Here is a 6,000-nt window from a genome sequence, read left to right as displayed (position 1 = left end):
CAACAGAGCGAGACTCCATCTCAAGAAAAAAAAAAAAGTAAGAATAAGTACATTAACTACCTCATAATTGATTAATTTTCAAAATATATAAGAAATTCCTACAATTTAATAGCAAAACATGCATAATCTGATTTTAAAATGGGCAAAGGATTTGAACAGACATTTCTTCAAAGAAGATATGCAGATGGTCAACAGGTACATTAAAAAATATGCTCAACGTCTTTAATTATCAGGGACATGCAGATTAGTAGAACTTTCAAGTAAATAAATAAATAACTCTGCTTCACAGACTAACCTATAAAATGCTGAATTTTGTTATGTAAAATGTTACAGAAATAATTTCCTCACAATTGTGTTAATTCGTTTGTGCTACTATTACAAAATATTTACTACCTGGTCATTTATAAAGAACAGAAATTGATTTTTCACAGTTCTGCAGGCTGGAAATCCAAGATGAAGTCACCTGTAGTTCAGTGTCTGCGTCGAAGAGAGCACTTTGTTGCTGCACCCGCCAGAGGGAAGAAATACTGTATCTTCTCATGAAGGAAGGAACCGAAGGTGGGAATAGGGACCAAACTCCCTCTTTCAAGCCTTTTTGTAGTGACATTAATTCATTTATGAGGACGCCACCATCATGACATAATCATTTCCCGAAGGATTTCACCTCCTCCCACTGTTGCATTGTGGATTAATTTTCCAACACATGAATTTTGAGGGACACATTCAAACCATAGCAACGGATATATAGTAACTAGGTGGCCCGATGGTCTTCATAATAAAGTTATATTTTACTTTAGTATAAAATAAAAGGTCAAGGCTTGTAACTGTCATGAGACTGCTTCATGTATATCTCCCCTAGTGACTATCACAGTTGACTGACAGCTCCTGGGGTTCATCTTTGTATCCATCACTACCTTTAGTCCAAAATCCCCATCTCACAGCTGTTGTCAGCCAATGACAAAGCATAGTGAGGTGCTGTTCCTGCTCAATATGGAGGAAAACTTTGGCTTGATAACTCTCCATTGGCCTGCCAAAATATGTTAAGTATTGTGCTACTATCTGAAACTCATTTTACCTAACCTTTTTTATTTTCTTTCCCTCTTCATAAGGTTTACAAGTATTGTGGCTGAAGGCTGTGTCTATTCCTGCTTCCTCCACCTCACCTTGCAAAAGTGTTTATCCAAATAAATCCCTCACACATCTAATCCCATTTTGGCAAATTCAGTTTCAGAACTTTGCCTTCACTACTAATCTCAAGGAAAATATATTAATACACACACACACACACACACACGCATGCACACACACACACATATGTATATATTTCCCAATCTATTATAGGTAAAATATACTCTTATCACGAATAAATCCAAATTGTGAATGCTTAAAATATACTTTACAGAATATTAAAATTTAAAAGCATCACAGGAAAAATATTAATACTGTTTACAGAATTTCAATATGTGAATAATATTTACATTACACTTTCATATGAACCTTTTACTTCTCTATTTAGTATGCCGTCATGTCACTGCAGAGGTGTGAAAAGGAGAGCTCTCCTAGTTGTGAAAAAAGAAACATGTTTTATTGGGAGCTAAGTGGAAGGTTGAACATGTGGGAATATCTGGGCATGCACTGAAGACACCTTTTGCATCTCCCCCATCCACATAGCAAAGTGAATGTGGTTTGTGTCCATTTATGCAGGATACTCTGGAAAACCAAACTGAGGCAAGGTTAACATACACTTTTAAAAGAAAACTAAACGAAAACAACACATACTTTATTACCTATCAAAGTAACCACTTCATTATGTTTTAGTGGAAGCTATTATTTATTATCGAATTATTTGCTTGGGCAGGAGGATACAGGGTTTTTCCATTTGGGTTGTATATGTTCCTCATGAGAAAAGCTGAAGGCAAAATCTTACCCTTCTGCCCAAAGTCAATTGAATCAACATGTTTACCTTGCTCCACGGAGCTGCTAACCTACTGGCTGGGTGTTGTGTGGCTTGGCAATGGAGTTCTGCATGACAGGAACAATGGTTTTTAAGTGGACTAATCAGAGCTATTAATGCATCTGCAGTGAAGGCAGGAACTTTGCTACATGCAGGGCTTATCATCTTGCTAATAACAATGCCTGGCACAGATTAGCTATTTGTTGAAATAAAACATATTCTGGGAGATATAAGATAGAGAAAGAGAGCAGCATGTAGTAGAAATAGATGTCGAAAGATGAATTAAGATGATGCATTAAGCTTGAAACGTGAGGCAGAGAAAGCTGTACATAAGTTGAAGGCTTTGAGTTAAAAGACTATAGGAATTAGATGAGTGGGGGCTATGGAGAACAGAGAATTTAGAGTGTGGACAAGTGTTCTATGAGCAGAGACTGGGACTAGCCAAAACGTGATGATGGGCAGCTAGCTTGGAAAGAATGCTTACAACGTGAAAATTATATATTTACAAAAGGCCATTACTTCTGTTAAAGAACAATAGACCCCAGTGAAAAGAAAGGAAATTGAAAAATAGAGAAAATGTGGAGAAAACTAGAATCTCTATAGACAGCGTCAATGCAGCATCAATTATATGAACCACTTTTGAGCACAAAGAACTATTGTTTTGACCTTGGAGGCAATTTGGTCTTCATTAGGTTTAGCTGTAGGATAGTTGATGTTCATTATTCCCTATAATGCTTGTGATGGCAAAACCTTCACAAATTTATATGATCTAGGTATGTTTTCAATCCTTACAACCCAAATAACCGATCATAACTCTCACTATGTCATTTGAAAAAAAATGATCATCAGAAGTGTAATTCAATTAGCAAGTATCAGTAGTGGAGTATAAATTATTATTGGTTAATACTAAGTATGATTGAAAAATCGTAGTAGATGGAAATATGGGAATCTTTATTTTGGATGAATAAACTTTATGCCTAAAACATATGTTTATAAAAAATACTTTGTGAATAAACCCATTGTCTAATATTTAAAAGAGTTGAAGTATGCTATTATAAGACCTCCCTTAATTGATGAAATGATGCAAAGCCAATAATATTGCTCCACTTACTGAAGTATAGAGATGAACAGAAAACTTTTTCTTTATTCCATGTTCTATATAAGTCAAAAACTAGAGCTCAAGATTAAGTTTTTTGTTTTTTGTTTTTTTTTCCATTTCCCTGGGAACAGAGCAACAGTCTCTCTGGGTCTAAAACATCCTTTTTTCAGTACATCCCACAGCATCCTATAGAAATATGTTGCAATCAGTTGCCAAGTCACATCCTAGCTTAATGTCAGCAATTTTCTTTCTGAACCAATTTTGCACTCAGCATTAAGAGGAAATATTGAAGGGAGACATACCTTTTATGTTTGTAAAATTTATACTTCTTGAGATAAAAAAGCAACTATATCCATTGTCGTGGGATCTTGAGAAGAAATAAGAAAATGAAATATTATAGAAAATATTATATTATTTAATTGTCCTGTTCTAAAACACTTTCTAAGCCTGCCTGTTTTTTTGCCAAATTAAATTAATATTTGGATGTAGACAGCTTTTCAGAGTGGCAGTATCATAGTCAATGAAGATGACCTGAGGCACAGTTATTGCTAATTGGACATAGAAACCACCTTCACCCATATATAAAAATTATTATGTGCTACACTAGATATTTCAGGAGAATTGATGAAAGAAAGACTGTTGTATTCATATGCTTGTCTTCCTGGCTAGAGGATCTGTTTTAATTAATCAGCTCATGGAGTTTGGAAAGTATTTATAGTATGCATAGCTGAGTGTTCATGTAAATTTTGAATACATTCATACATCTTTTTTTTAAAAAAAGATTGAACTTCAAAACCATTTTCTTACATACTCAGTAGAAGTTGTTATGAGCCAACATTTTTTGTGAGCTATACTATTTTAAACATCTAAAGTAAATTATTTGACATATAAAAAGGCTTCTTCATTTAAAAATATATCTTTTAAAAATAATTTTACAAGTGATGGCATCTCATTTTAGAAGAAGAGGCATCAATGACAGCAGTTACAGTAACTCGATGCTGAATATGTTTTTAAATACCAGATGCTGTGTTCAGCATTGTACATACATTATCAAATTTTATTCTGATAATATGCTGCATGATGTATTAGGCTGGGTTCTCTCAGACAGAACCTACACGTATACATATATATATATATATATACACACATGCATATACATACACATACAGAGAGAGAGAAAGAGAGAGAGAGAGAGAGATCTCTACATTTATTAGAGGAATTGGATCATGCGATTATGGGGGCTGAGAAGTTCCAGGATAGGTTGTCTGCAAGCTGGAGAACCAGGGAAGAGAGTAGAGTAGCTTTCTCCAAGTCCTGAACCTTCAGAACTAGGGAAACTGTTGGTATAACTCTCAGTCAGAGGCCAATGGCCTGAGAACTCAGACAGCCACTTTGCAACTCCTGGAATCCCAAGGCCAGAGAGCCTGGAGTTTGGATGTCCAAAAGCATCAGAAGGAGGGTGTCTTAGGTCCAGGAGAGAGTGAGCTTTCCTATGCATTTTTGTTTTATCCATACCCCTGACCAATTGGATGGTGCCCACCCGCATTGAGGGTGGGTGTCCCTCTGTTAAATATTTTAACTATAATTTTAACTGTGATATAGGCACTGAATTCTTGTTGCTAATAATCTGGTAAGATCCATCTGAACTATGAAGTGAGTACCTGGAGGAAGTCCTACATTTTAGGCTTTCAAAGATTACAGGCTTTTCGTGTGTGTGTGTGTGTGTGTGTGTGTGTGTGTTTTGAGAAAAATGGAATTCAAACACTGTGATTAGAATGTATATTTACTTATATAGAATTTATGAATGAATGTATATAATAATAATTACTGTATATAATTTTAAAATATAATAAAGTCTCTTTATCCATGTGGTGTTAGTCTGTCTCTTCCATTTTGTTTTTCTTCCCTTCTTGAGCACTCCTTGCTTTTTTACCCATGGCCATTGTTCGATAATGAACATATTTGTAGCTTCTCATTTTAAGTCCCTTTCGACACTTTCAGAGACTTTATCCTGCAAATTTGGAAAGGTTTTTCTTTTCCATAATATAATTTTCCAAATGTTGGCTACTTGTTTAATTTTTTAAACATGCAATTGTTTTGCTTGTTTGCTTCACCTGGCAGCTCTCTCTAAAACCTGAGTCACTATTCCTTTTGAACTCTGCTAAAAACATTATCATCTTCTCCAGGAGCTGAGGTGAAAGATGGTGTTTCATTCTACTGCTTTAGTAGGAAGAACCACAGTATTGTCTAATTCGAGTGCAAAATATCTCGTACCACTGATCATTTTTCTGGCAATAGACATCACAGTCTGCTTCCTAACCATTTCATCTCAGGCACTGGGCTGATTACCCCTTCAGGACTCTGGAGTCCACCGTTTTGCTGTAATTTCTTTAACCACCCGACAACTCACTAAGGGCATTTGCTTAGTGTTTAATGTTCACCTCCCAAATCAGTCTTTTTAATTGAATAGGCTATTTTTTTCACATTTCATATTCAAGCTTAACTCTCCTTTTGTAATATAGGCAGATGTTAAGATCACGTCAGCACTGCTGTGCAAAGGTTTATGGCATATATTATTTTATATCTTTGTTCCACTGTCTGTCCTAAAATAAAAATCAATTGGTTTTTTGTTTGTTTTCTTGTTTTTAACGTATCAACACAAACCAAAGTATTCTGTATGCTCCATTGATACCATCTCGTTGTTTGGATAGGCAAGATAAACATGTCTTAAGTTTTTAAAGGTTACAGAAGGGTTGAGAATGATGGAATCCAATCACTGATTAAAAATGTGTGTTTACTAGGTAGTATTTAAGAATGAATGCATATAATAATTATTGTTATTTTTAATTTAAAAATATAATAGGGACCTTTTGTCAATGTGGTGAGAGTCTTTCTATGTCCAGTCTGTTTTTTTGCCCTTCTAGAGCACTCCTTGCTTTTTTACCCA

The sequence above is a fragment of the Gorilla gorilla genome, chromosome 19 (assembly GCF_029281585.2).
Source record: "Gorilla gorilla gorilla isolate KB3781 chromosome 19, NHGRI_mGorGor1-v2.1_pri, whole genome shotgun sequence".
In the NCBI taxonomy this organism is placed as follows: Eukaryota; Metazoa; Chordata; class Mammalia; order Primates; family Hominidae; genus Gorilla; species Gorilla gorilla.
Note: the sequence above shows the minus strand (reverse complement) of the source record.